The 13,822-nt window shown below is 39.3% G+C and overlaps 1 long non-coding RNA gene across 2 annotated transcripts in view; it reads left to right on the top strand.

The window, feature by feature from the left end:
• The window catches only part of LOC141580309 (uncharacterized), a 770,493-nt gene that overhangs the window by 257,828 nt on the left and 498,843 nt on the right, over window positions 1-13,822 (top strand). For both annotated transcript variants that reach the window (XR_012512504.1, XR_012512515.1), the window contains exon 2: window positions 7,822-7,879. This is a non-coding gene — a long non-coding RNA (uncharacterized LOC141580309). The remainder of the gene's footprint in view (window positions 1-7,821; window positions 7,880-13,822) is intronic.

Raw genomic sequence — 13,822 nt, 5'->3', positions numbered from 1 at the left:
TCACAGCAGCCGCGCGGGCGGAATCAGCCCCGCGGGGGCCAAAACAGCCGCACCGGCTGGGACTGCGACGCTGGCGACCCCTCTGCCTGGGTATCTCCTGGTCTGTGGGCAATAAGAGTTCGTCTGGAAATGCGGCGTCCACTCACCCTCTGCACTTTCACTGGGAGCTGAAGTCCTGAGCTGTTCTTAGGCGGCCATCTTGGAAGTCTCCTCGGAAATCAAAATTTTTCACATGGAAAAAACACTTTTCACCTCCCTAATCATCAGGAAAACAACCAAGAAGCAGAAGACAATGGAAAGACATCTCAGCATTAAGTATCACAAAACAAGCATTTTCAAATTTGACAGAGTACTTTAAATCAGAAATTCAACAGCAGAATGGAAATGAAAAACAACAAAAAAGAAAGAAAAAGAGGAAGATGTGAGACAAATGATCAACCAGACTCAGGGAAGAAAAGAGAAAAAATTTAAAGCCCATTTCAGAAATGTAGATGAAATTAGGACATACTCAAGAGAGAATAGATAAATGGACTGAAAACATAAAGGAAAGGAATAGAAATACCAAGAATAGAAAAACCAAGTCATGAAAGAGATTGTATGAGTAGGTTTTAGATGTAGAACCTAGGCAAAGAAAATCTATCATACATGTCTTGAAGTCCCCAAAGAAGTAAAAAGAAAATAATATAATTAATATGTAAATAATATTCAATAAAAAGATGGCAATTCAAGAATACACTCACATATGGAAAAGATCTAGTGTGTACCTGGAAAATTGATTATAAATTGTCACCTCTGTGACTTTAGTAAAATTATTAAACTTAATGAAAACACTTGAGTTGAGCAAAAAAGATCCAGTTATTTATAGAACAAAGGAAATTAGACTTACTTCAGACTTTTGACAGCAAAACAGTATGAAGCAAGGTAACAGTGGAGGAGCATCGTCACAAAACTCAAGGAAACAAACTAATTTACAGGTTTTATAAACATTGATGTTATTCTTCAGGTGTCAAAGCCATAGAAAAATAATTTTAAGCAGGATGATCTTAAGGAATGCTGAATTTACAAACCTTCCTGTGTAACCCATTAGGGGACATGCTTCATTAAACCAAGACATAACTGGAGATAACTCAGTAAAGGGAAATATGTTGAGTGTTGAATATATTTAATTGTAGATTTAAGATCAAAATGAAGATTGCAGCAAAATGGGAGGGATAGTGTTTGAATATTACCTGTTGTGATAAAATAGAAGTAACACAACTAAAAAAACAGATGGGGATAAGCAAGAGAGAAAGTAGAAAGTAGAATAAGCTTATGCCACATAGGAAATAGAAGGAATTAAAGCCACAGGAGAAGGGTAAGTATAAGGAAGAGGGCCTAGGAACATTACAAAAATATTGGTATAAAGGTCACCTTCAGGATAAAAATATAAAGTTTTCTAAATATAAAAATAAATACATGAGAGCAAAAAAACCCGATAAACATGTTAAAAGAAACAAATTAAATATAATGCTAACCAATATGAGGTGGAGACTATACATTAAAGTTATATGATAAACTGTAAGTGGGCTAAACTCATCAATTAAAAGGAAAATTTTTCTGATTAGCTCACAAAAATAGAACACTATCTACAAAGTGGCATTTGGACAGCTTTAAAAAATACAGAAGAATCTTACATGCTGACTGATGTGGAGCGAATTTCAGGACATCTTAGGTTAAAAATGTACAAAAAAGCAGAAAGAATGTATATACTATACTACTTTACTATTTTCTGTGTATTTTTCTCCCATCCCCTAACCTAGTCATTCAAACTGTTTACTAACACATTACTAATTGATTGAAGATGGTGACCAGAGAAATTTAAATTTAAATCAGTAAGGGGCTTTAAAACTTGAATACCAATTTAAAACTTGTCATCTTAAAGGCTATAAATCAACAAGAATATAGTTTTAATCTGCAAAAATGTACCTAGACACAATTGTTTTGAGAAACACATGTCCCTACATAGGAGATACCTATATCTAATGTGAGTAGACATTATTTCTTAGAAAAATTTGTTTAATGGGGCAAATAGTTATTATATCTAGTGATCAAGCTTCTAAAAAAGAGAGCAAATTTGAAAACATCATCCATCTTGAATAGCAAGTGAACATACCTGTGGCAGATAGGATAATCTGGCTCATAGAGCATCTATTACAACTCTTTTTAGTATTCTCCTCCATAGTGCACATGCTGGAAAGCTAAAAACATTTCTCAGGTGTCACTGTGGCTCAGGTTCTGGATATGATTTGGGCTCCATCAATTAGATGCACAGATGAAGTTATAGATAAAAAACTGAATTAAATGGAGAAAGAGGTGATGATGGGCAGAGATCCATTTTGCAGGTATTATTCTAGCATGAGTGGCATGACACTAGGGTCAACAGTTCTGAGAGAAGCTTCCGGACATCCAGATTATGACCCAGGGGATGTGATACTAGAACCAGTAGTTGGCACAGTGGCTTCGTAACTCTGAAATTTCCTGGCTGTAGTAAATGTAGCTATTCCCCTGGAGGGCCAGTTCTGGGGTATTCTGGGAGTCAACCTTGGAACACATGAACAATTCGCTTTCTCTATTAAATCTCTTTATTCTTAGAGTGACTAGAGATAGTTCTCTTTTCAGAAATGGAACCCTAACTGATAAAATATCCTAGGGAAAAATACCTCGAAAATTTGGTATGTGGTCTCTGAACGTTCCCAAGCCATAGAATTCATCATAGAACACCCTCAATTATTAAGCTTAATCCTGGCTAGCAGCCTTCAATATACTGAGTTAGCTGGCTCTTCATTCTCCAGTCCCCTTTGACATAGTCATTAGAGAATCCTAAATCTATCATTGCCTTCCTTTCTTGCTCCCACCTCTTATCATTTGTTTACTACTTTTCAATGATTGCAGCAGCTACTGCCACATCAATCAAAGCAACCCACCTCTATGGATTCTGCAACCTTCATTACAGAGAGATGATTTAGGATCTTTTAGAATATGTTAGAAATCGACAGACTCAGTCCTGTCATCTTGGCATATATAGCTGAGGCTAAAGATAGATAGGCCCATCCTCACAAATAACGGTCTTTGTCATGGGGCTTTGGGGCCTGGCAGAGGATCCAGAAGCTTTATTGTTACTGTTTTCTGGGGTAGTCGAGTTCTTGGAAGGGTCTTAAGGAGGATGGCATTCTGTTACAAGAGTCAATGCTTTATCTGGGTCAAAACCTGACAGAGACCTAGAGTTTCATTATAGAAGAACTTTGCTAGGGTCAAACCCAGAAAATGAAAGGAAAATTTAGGTTGGCTCCTAGGCAAACAAAATGATAAGATAATGGCAGAAAAAGTGATGGGTTGCTTGCCACATCTGAAGCACAACTGGAAGGTTACTTAAAAAAGGAAAGGTAAAAAAGTTTGAAAGGAGCTGTGTCTTCTGGCATGGTGAGGGCATGTTTCTTTTTGTTTTAGGCCTTTGAGCTTAATTCAATGTACGCTCCTCCCAAAAGCTTTATGCTGTTGGCTTCCCTTCTGTCAGAGACAGTATTAAATAATAGTTGAGAACATGAAATCTGGAGACAGTCCACCTCCAAATCCCACTTTAATATGTCAGCATATCTGTGACATCAGGCTCAAGATATATAACTTCGCTGCTATGGTCTGAATATTTGTGTTCTCTCAGAATCCGTATATTGAAATGTAACTCCCATAGTGATGATATTGAGAGGTGGGCTTTTGGGAGGTTATTAGGTCATGAATGTAGGGCCCTCATAAATGGGATTAGTGCCCTCATAAAAATGACTCCAGAGAGCTAGGCCATCCCTACCACCATGTGAGGGCATGATAAGAAGGTGCCACATATGAACAGGAAATGGACCATCACCAGACACCAAATCTTCCAGCATCTTGATCTTGGATTTGCCAGCTTCAAGAACAGTGAGAAGTAAATTTCTATTGTTTGTAAGCCACCTAGTCTATGGTATTTTGTCATAGATGCCAAAGTGGGCTAAGGCATTGACACTGCTTGTGCCTCAGTTTCTAGAATTGCAGAATGGGCATAATGATAGCAGTTCTCTTGAAGTCTTTTTATGAGACTTACATAGGTAATTACATGTCATGCAGTTGGAATGGTTTATTAAATATATTGTATAAATGTTAGTTATTACCATCATTCAGTGGTCCCTCCTCAGAGGGCCTTGATGGTAACCATTGCTAAGAAATGTTTCCCTGCTGTCACTACATATGAGTATCCTGTGATTGCCTTCCTAATATTGTTGTAAACATTTATTAATATATTTATTTCCTCATACACATATACAAATAAATGTTCAAATGGAAGGTGATCTACTCCTGAGTATACAGAGAGCATTAACTCCCATAAATATGAAGCAAGTTTCAGTTAAAAAGAGGTAGAAGGTTCATCCATGTCCCTACAAAGGACACGAACTCATCGTTTTTGATGGCTGCGTAATATTCCATGGTGTATATGTACCACATTTTCCCTGTCCAGAGAGAACACATGGACACAGGGAGGGGAGCACTACACACTGGGGTCCGTTGGGGGGAAATGGGGGAGGGACGGGGGGTGGGGAGGTGGGAAGAGATAGTATGGGGAGAAATGACAGATACTGGTGAGGGGAAGGAAGGCAGCAAACCACACTGCCATGTGTGTACCTATGCAACAATCTTGCATGTTCTTCACATGTACCCCAAAACCTAAAATGCAATAAAAAAAAAGAGGTAGAAGGAAGATTGTTTTGTGGAAGCCAGGGGTTACACAAACCATAATAGGAGATAGTTATTGGATGCTGCTGTGTTGGGAGTACTGTGGTTAGGTCCTAGGCCTAGGCCAGGGAAAAAAACTGTGGCCTGCAAAGATCCACAGCTTCTTATGTGAACCGGGAGACCTGGCAGAAACTCATCCTAGATAAGACAAAGATTTAACGTGGAATTAGGAAGAGAATGCAAACATCGAGTACGGAAAGGGAAGTGAGGAGTAATTGGGAATAGCATCAATTTAGTCAGGAGACAAACAGAACTGAATATGCCTAGCAAGGCTGAATGTTGTATTCATTCCAAGGATCTAATATTTTTCTCTTGTCCAGGTATGTTTTCATGAGTATGGTAAAGTTTAGAAGATATGAATCTGACGTAAGAGGGAAATAGCCATAAGGGAAAAAAAAATCTCAAAACCTCCTGCTGCACCAAAGATGTGAGAATACTGAAAGACCCAGACTGAACAATAGCAGGTGTACATTCCATAAACCAGGCTGTAGACCTCCTTAGTCACTTGCAAATGAGAAGACCATAAACAGGTCATGCAGTCCTTAGCCCAGTACTCACTCATGGGCATACAAAGAATGGGGCTAAAGATGTTAGGAAAGAGAAATCAGAAGTCTTTGGAAAAAGCTGTCAGAGTGTTATGAAATGGAGAAATTGCCTCCCCGCAAGCAAAGGCCAGCAAAAAGAGATTACATGCACAGCTTGATATGGTCCTGTGAGGGACTGAAAATGTAAGGTGAACCTATATCAAGTTGGCTGCCTAGTGGTGCTACAGAAAAAAGTAGATAATATGTTAGGCGCCAGTGGAAGACTGGGCAGAGGTGAGTGCCTCAGGAGGCTCAGATGCACAGGGAAGAAGACAGCCTCTGTGTATTAATATTTACAAGGGCGCACATCCAAGGAAGCTTTAGGTAGAGGTTGGAGAATTGTTAAATACAGAAGCTTGGGGTGTCAAAATTACAAGTAACCTTACATTTATTATTAATAACTCACTTCTCACCGCAGGCAGAAATTAAAGCTCGGAAAAGTGAAGTAAATTGCCCAATTCATGTAGCCAGTTAGTAGGTGACCATATCCACATCATCACAGTACCAGGGGAAGACGCCATTTCCTACCCTTTACGTCCCTTCCCTCTCTCACAGCTCCCCTTCTCTGGAGGAGTCAGAATGCAGCCTAGGTAGAGGTGGGGTGGGGTGGGAGACGAGTCAAGTGCAGGTGGGGATGTGGAGAGTGAGACCTCTTTTCTTATTGCAGGTTGCACCATAAGGGAGAATTAGTCTCGCAGACCTGGGCATCGGGGAAAGAATGACATTGTTTTCTGCTTTCCCTCTGTGAAATTCCGCTGCTTCCACATGGCACACATCATTTTTCGGGAAGTCACTATGTATAGAATGCTGGTCTCAGAGACATACAGAGTCTTAGAGGGGGCTTTAAACTTATGAAGATAGATAGATAGATAATAGATAAAACAGAAGACACGAAAGATCTGAAGTCAAAACATTTTCATCTATAGCTATGATGGCTATTATTGTTAGAATGGCTGAGGAAAGTTTTTTGGATGACAGTAGACTTTTTAATATCATGGAGAGGGAGGTCTGTATCACAGAAAGCAAGGAGAAAGCTCAGTGCTGGGATGTAAAGTTGTGGAAAGATGGGAATAGATAACTCCTGAAGTTAAAGGAAGGGCGTAGAATACATTTATCAGGCAGAACAGAGTAGGCCGTCTTTGGTAGCAAAGAGGAGGACAGTCAGAGGAACAGGATTGCTGTTTACATTTAATTTAATCTTCCCCTATAATGTAAAGCCTAGTGAGTCACATTGCAAACTAATATTACTGGTTCAGGCCAAATAGCCTACGGGAGTCTTTGTTTCTGTAATTGAAAAGCTATATAAGAATCAAAGATTTTCTGAATGAGCTATCATCTGCATAAACAAAATTCAATACACCACGGGAAGTGAAAGATGTGCTTGATTATGAAATACCTACTTTATTTAGAGGGACATATTTGCAACAAGGGTAAACAGCAAGCTTGCACATTTTTATTTGCTGAATATGTTCACAGATTAGTGACAATTCTATTATTTATGGTAATGGATTCACAATGTTGATTATGGAATTTCTTTTCCTGACAGAAGAAGGAGGAGGAAGGACAAATATTGTGTTTTCTCTTTAAAGTGCTTAAACCAATTTTCCAGTGTTTGAAATACTTGGAATATAGGAAGTCCATGCATTACATAGCCGGGTGTAGGGGGTTTTTGAATAGATGCACTCATTTCTGCCCCCAGGTCTAGCTATCTTAGCTCAACGAAGTAAGGAAGACTATATGTGATATTCAAAAATATCAAGTCTCTTTTCAGCCGAAAGTCCTAGAAAAAAATTAAACCATATGGTATAGTTTGAGAATGTGGCTCCTGCTACTTTTTAAAAATCAGGTGTGTTTCATATCGGACCCATTTCCTGACTCCTTTATATGCAATGGTAATTATGTTGATACTTAACGTCTGACATTTTAAAATGTGATTCTGAATCTAAGAGACCTGCAGGAAAAAGGCAAAGTAATGCACTTTGAGACGTTTAATGCCTTTGCCATTAAGAGCCCTATAATATTTGTAAAATGTAAATATTGACAAATAGGTCAATTAGTTTAATACGATTTAAGTCAAAGTTTTCACTTCTATTCCATATCAAAATAACAGGAAGAAATGAGAGGAGTTAGTAACTTGGCCTTGAAAGGTCTATCATGGAAACAGAAGGAAATTCCCCAAATTTCCTCCCAGCACTGAGATTTCCCCTTGCTTTCTGTGGTGTGGGCCTCCTTCTCCATGATACTAGCCTGAGGCTCTTGGAGGGCAAAGGGTCTACCCCTCTAGTGAATTTTCACTTCCATTTATCCTTAGAACAGTTATTATTTTTGTATCTGCTATTGTGCCAAGTCAGTATTTCCATGACTTTCAGAGTCTCTATTGAATATCTGAAGACACTGGATAATTTGTTGATCTGTTACTGTCTTTTATCACCCCCAGATGGAACTGCCTAGTTGCAGGAAAACAAGCTCAGGGCTCCAACTGATTCGACATTACGGTGAGTTATAATTATTTCATTCTGTATCACAATGTAATAATAATAGAAATAAAGTGCACAATAGACGTAATGAACTTGAATCATCCTGAGACCATCCCCCTCAACCCCACGTCTGTGGAAAAATTGTCTTCCATGAAACTGGTACATGATGCCAAAAAGGTTGGGGACTGCTGGCATACAGTCTTAATACTTACATCTGTGTATCTTTTACATATTTAGGATGGGATTGTTTTCTTTCAAATGCTTGGAGAATTTATTTTCAACCTTCCCTATGGATTTTACTGCACTTTCCCTTTCTTACCGCCACTATTCCCTTTCAACACCTCCAAGTATTCTGTAATATGTTATATATCAAATCTGTTTTTATGCTTTTTTTTTTTTTTTGAGATCTAGTCTCTCTCTGTTGCCCAGGCTAGAGTGCAATGGTGAGATCTTGGCTCACTGCAACCTCTGCCTCCCAGGTTCAAATGATTCTCCTGCCTCAGCCTCCTGAGTAGTGGTATTAAAGGTGCCCACCACCACACTTGGCTAATTTTTGTATTTTTGGTAGAGATGGGGTTTTGCCATGTTGACCAGGCTGGTCTAGAATTCCTGACCTCATGATCCGCCCGCCTCAGCCTCCCAAAGTGCTGAGATTACAGGTGTGAGCCCAGCCTGCATCTGTTTTTTTTTTTTTTTTTCTACAAAGGGAATTATTTACTGTTGCAGAATTTGGAACTTTTTTTTAAAACCAGGGAAAGCACTAGAGTGTTGCTTGAAGAAAAAAATGACAACAAACTCATAATTATAAAATCCCTTAGTCATTTCTTAGCCTCCAGCCCACCAAAGGTTAAACACACACGCACACACACACACACACGCACACACACACACACACACACACACACTCTACCTTACTTCTCAGTAAATGATGCTTCTAATTTGTCCTTGTCGGAAAATACTGACTTCAGTTGGGGATGTCCTGGGTTTCTTTTTACCATTGAATTCTTAAAGTACCTCATTTACTTATCTTTGTTTATACCTGACATTTATTACTTTCCATCATTAATAACACAGATCTTAGATCAAAAATAGGCTAAAGAAGAATAGGTTTAACATGTATGCATCATAAAAGGCTGCTGTTCTGTCTTAAGTCACTTAAAGCAGCTAGTGTAAGAATGTTTTGGCTGGTTGACAATGTAGCAGTAACCTCTGTGTGAGAAGAATATTTCCCTTACACTGTTTCCCTTGGGCACTTTGGTGGACAATTGTGTAGTTAGTTACATACTATTTTAGGTGTCAATGCAAGTAAAAATTTAAAAAGCAAAGATCTTAGTTTATAATATTAGTAAGAGAGTCCTCATTCATTTAAAGACTAATGTTATTAAAATTATTTTTGGAAGTCTCTTTTCATATTCATACACCCTAAAAGTAGAGACATCATGATCAGAGATATGACACATGTTTCAACTCTTTAGAGTAAGATGTCCATTAAATATTCTGTGTGAAAGAGGGAATCACTGTTTTTGTGGCTAGCTGGTGAATGTCCTATGTTGCCCTTTTGTGCAAAAATAACAGACTGATCTTGCCTAGGTCTAAGTGGAAATTTATCTTATAGGCCCAAAGGTCCATACCAACCCTATCCATGCACATATATGCACCATCCCCCAAGTATATATTTACACAAATAATTGGACTAGGAAAGATAGTCTATGAGGAGAGAAGTTTTATGCATGAGTGTCTAAGGTAAGAATAATAAAATTATAGGAGAGCTGTCCTGCATCCATGAGGATTGCATGGGTCTAAATCTGTACCTCTTTCTAGCTGTGCTTCAAAAACATCCTAGTTTTGGCCAAACCAGGACTAAAGAAAGATCATCCTGTCTTGGGTATTCTGTGGGTTTTGTAATTCCTGCAAGCCAGGAAACAGCACCCCTGACAAGGTGATTGTCTCCTAAAGGAGCAGTGCAAGACATAGAGGGGACCTTGATGCCCAGTGGGGCATGGCAGATGCCCAAGGTGCATGTTGGATATCAAGCTAAGGCCTGGTAGGCAAATGGCAGCACCTGGTGAGCACAGATTTTCTGAGTGCTGTGTGAGATGCCTGCTGGGCACTTGCAGGAATACATAGGAATGTTCTCATAGGAGGTTGAGGCTCGCATCAGGATATAGAGACATTTAGGTAGTGAAATTTGAGTTTTCATGTTAATGCTAATGCACTTTCATTTGTCCCCAAATCTGGTAGGGCTTTGAGATATTTTGGTGATGTAAACTTTCAAGTACATTGAAGGTGAGCTGATTTTGCCTGGAACCCAATTTTAAGTACAGTATTTCATAACAAGGTTTTTCAGGATTAGGGATATAAACACTTTAGTTAAATCTGTAAATTTAAGCCCACAGTATTTTCATAAAGCCCATTTTATGTAAAAATATATATCTCTCTCAACTCAGTTTAACTGGTTTCACCAAATTTGCATAAGTCATGTTAGCTCCTTGCATTTCTCAGTCCCAAACAACTAAAACTACTGCTCAGTCTAGTTTATGAAGCCACCCAAACAGGGCAGGAGACACTGAGAAACCCAGCCCCCCATGGCTGGTGGGATTTTCTGGTGGGAGATTGAGACATTGGTGTGCTAGGGAGGGGCTCTGGTGGCCCATGTAATCTTGAAGTCATGCCATTTCTCTACCTTTTCAATGTTGAATCAGTCTCTAGAATCATGCTTCTGTCTTGGTTTACTTTTTAAGCACTTCTGTTCCTTGAAGGAACTAGAGCCATTTTTAAAATATTACTCTTCATGCCTGGGGTTCTGATAATATTAACAGCTTTGGCCAGTTCTTATAGAGGACTGGAATCTGAGGAGAGATTACTTCCCCCATCTTCTACCTCTGGCATTAATTCATTATTCCTTGGGGATATGATGCCATTGCCAACCGGATCTGATATGGACTGCCCCCTGCCGTATCACATCCTCTGGGTGATTCCACAAACCACCCAGAATATTCCCAGAGATTCTGATTCCCATCCAAGTCTTTTCTGCTTGCCCAGGCCTGTCCTGTACACTGACTCTTCTCAAATCTAAATTGTATATGCAACATGCGGAGATTCTGATTAGTAGGTCTAGGGTGGGACCTGTGATCTGATGAGGCTGCTGGTACAGGAACCACACCTTGAGGGGCAAGCCATTTCACCCAAAGTATTCCCTCCTCAGTCTCCTTCCCACTGGACCCAGACTTCCTCCTTTCTGATCCCTTTTATCAAAGTCCCTACATATTTTTCCTTGCATTATCATGAACACTTTCTAAATAAAAAGTGCCGGGCCATCTGCTGATCCAAAGTGAGATGAGAAGTCAGCTGAGCAGATTCTCACTGTAAACCCAGGAGGCACATTCTGAGTGCATAGAAACTCACAAAATGAGAAGAATGTTGTAGATAGGACAAATGAAGTTATCTATCTCTTTCTCTTTTCTTGCAGGATTTCATCACTCAAACCTATTAAGATAGTTCAGGCTCAGTAGCATTTTTCCTTTCCATAACATTCTTCTGCTTTGTGAGTTTCTATGCCACTGTCAGAATGTGCCTCCTGGGTTTGCTGTCACCAAGAAGCATGAATCTAAGTTCTTTACAAAATGCTGACAGTTTCACTCCACTGGATCTGATAAAATACGGGGTGGTATGTTGTGCTCGTTCCTTTCTTCCATGTTGTACCTTCAATTTCCTTCAATAAACTATCATGCAAAACTGATGAAAGATGGTTGGAGTTAGAGTTTATTAGAGAGTTAGGATATTTTTAGAAAGGAGGAAAAAGGTTGAACTGCTAGCTTGTTCAGCATGTTTCCTTGAGTTGCCTTAGAAAAATGCCTAATAACTGCACTTTCACAAGGAAAGTAGACCCTTCTGCCTAGTAGTAACTTTGCTCTCTCGATCTGAGTTTCATACCTGTGCTTCCCAAACATCTCATCCTAAACAAAGAAACTCGAATTCCTTGTATCCTTTGCTTTATCTGTCCCTTACAATGTCCTGAAGCCTTAGAGGGTGACATGGACTTCAGCTGGGTACGCAGCAATTCCTTTCATTGTCTGGTCTTACAAGTCCTTCAGCTTGATTTTGCTCTTTAATATTTCTACCAGTGGGAAACTGTGGGCCTGAAGGTTCTTTAATGGACTGGCCTATGAAAGCATATTAGCATCAAATGCATTTAATTTTTTTTAAAAAAAAATAATACCATTTAAATCTATTTGAGGAAAGAATGTTCTTTCAATTAACACCATGTGATGTGCTATACCTTGTAATATACCTATTACAGTATCATTTGTTTTCTTTCTGTGCCAGGGGTCTGTTGAAATCAGAAAATACCTAAGTCAATCTCTAATGGTCAAAAAAGTGTTAGAAATATAAGTAACCACTCAGGCTTAGGGCAAGCTTTACCGTTGATCTGTGATACAATCTTTTCCCTGAGACCTGCTTTCCTTGTTGGTATGGATAAAATCTTCTGGGCTCTAAGAATCTTGCAGAATCTCAGAAAAGGATCTGAGCCTATCCTTGATGTGATACCATAGAAAAGCAGGTCAACCTTCATTTTGGTCCTTGGCTAAGCTGGGGCTTACCACATTCCTAAATCACTCATACCCTAGTAATAAGTTATGGAACCAAAGTTTCCATCCTGGTTTATGTGCATGTGGGACAATTCATGTGCCGAAGGATATGAATCTAGTATTACCAACTGTAAAGGGTTCCATTATTAGTGACCTGTCTTTTATTCACAAACTTTAATAATTGGAAAAGGCTTTACCCTTGGATCAGTCATTATTAACATAATTATCACTAGAGAAGCAACAAGATTTCCCTCTCTCTCATCTGTGGGGGACATGAAATCTAGCAAGATTCAGCCTGGATGTGGTGGGTCATGCCTGTAATCTCAGCACTTTCAGAGGCCAAGGTAGGTGGATCACCTGAGGTTGGGAGTTCGAGACTATCCTGGCCAACATGGTAAAACCCCGTCTCTATTAAAAATACAAAAGTTAGCTGGGCATGATGGTGCGGGCCTGTAATTCCAGCTGCTCGGGAGACTGAGGCAGGAGAATCACTTGAATTTGGGAGGTGGAGGTTGCAGTGAGCCAAGGTCATGCCACTGCACTCCAGCCTGGGTGACAGAGTGATACTCTGTCTTAAAAAGAAAAAAAAAAAAAAAGAAATCTAGAAAAATGCTGTAATTTCTCAAGGTCACACAGGATGTGAGCAGCCATCAAGTGCTTAAGCTTTAACTTCCTATTTAGAGCACTATTTAATAAGCTAGCTTGCACATACTTCTGAAGCCAAATGTGATTTTCAGAGTATTTCATTTTCTCTGTTATTAAAAAAAACCTCTATTTTGAAAATCCCTCTGGCTACAGCCCACATTTCTCTATAGACAGCAGCCTCAGAAAGTGTGATTAAAAACGGAAATGTGCTTTTGGGAAATGATAATATGCTCTGAAACTCTGGTGCTTTTCCACTAGCAAAACAGTTAAGAGCGTTTTTTACTCTTCATCATTTCTCACACCTCTAATACAAATGCTATTAGTATTAATAACATTGGGATTTGTATCTGATGTTTTCTGGAAGTGAGACACAGATGTACTGCCATCAGCAACATCTGGTAGTTTCTCTGCGGAACTGCTCATGGCTTTCTTGGGTCACACAACAGCACCACCACCGACCTCATAGGAAAGATGAAACATCCTTTGGTGTTAAATATCCTCAGTGTTATTATCATTCCCGTTGGCAGTAATAATTTGAATAACTATCCCGGAATATTCAATAAGCCAAACAGAGAGAGGTTGTCAGAACCATCATGTGTGTATCACTGATGGACCACGTAGTTTAGTTCTTGCAACCTCTCCGTGTCTCACCTTCTCATTCCTAAGGTTCATTACAGAACCAGATTTTTAATTCTATTCCACATTTTACTTTACATATGATTTAGGT

The sequence above is a fragment of the Saimiri boliviensis genome, chromosome 1, assembly GCF_048565385.1.
Source record: "Saimiri boliviensis isolate mSaiBol1 chromosome 1, mSaiBol1.pri, whole genome shotgun sequence".
Classification (NCBI taxonomy): domain Eukaryota; kingdom Metazoa; phylum Chordata; class Mammalia; order Primates; family Cebidae; genus Saimiri; species Saimiri boliviensis.
Note: the sequence above shows the minus strand (reverse complement) of the source record. Positions and strands in the feature narration are given on the sequence as shown.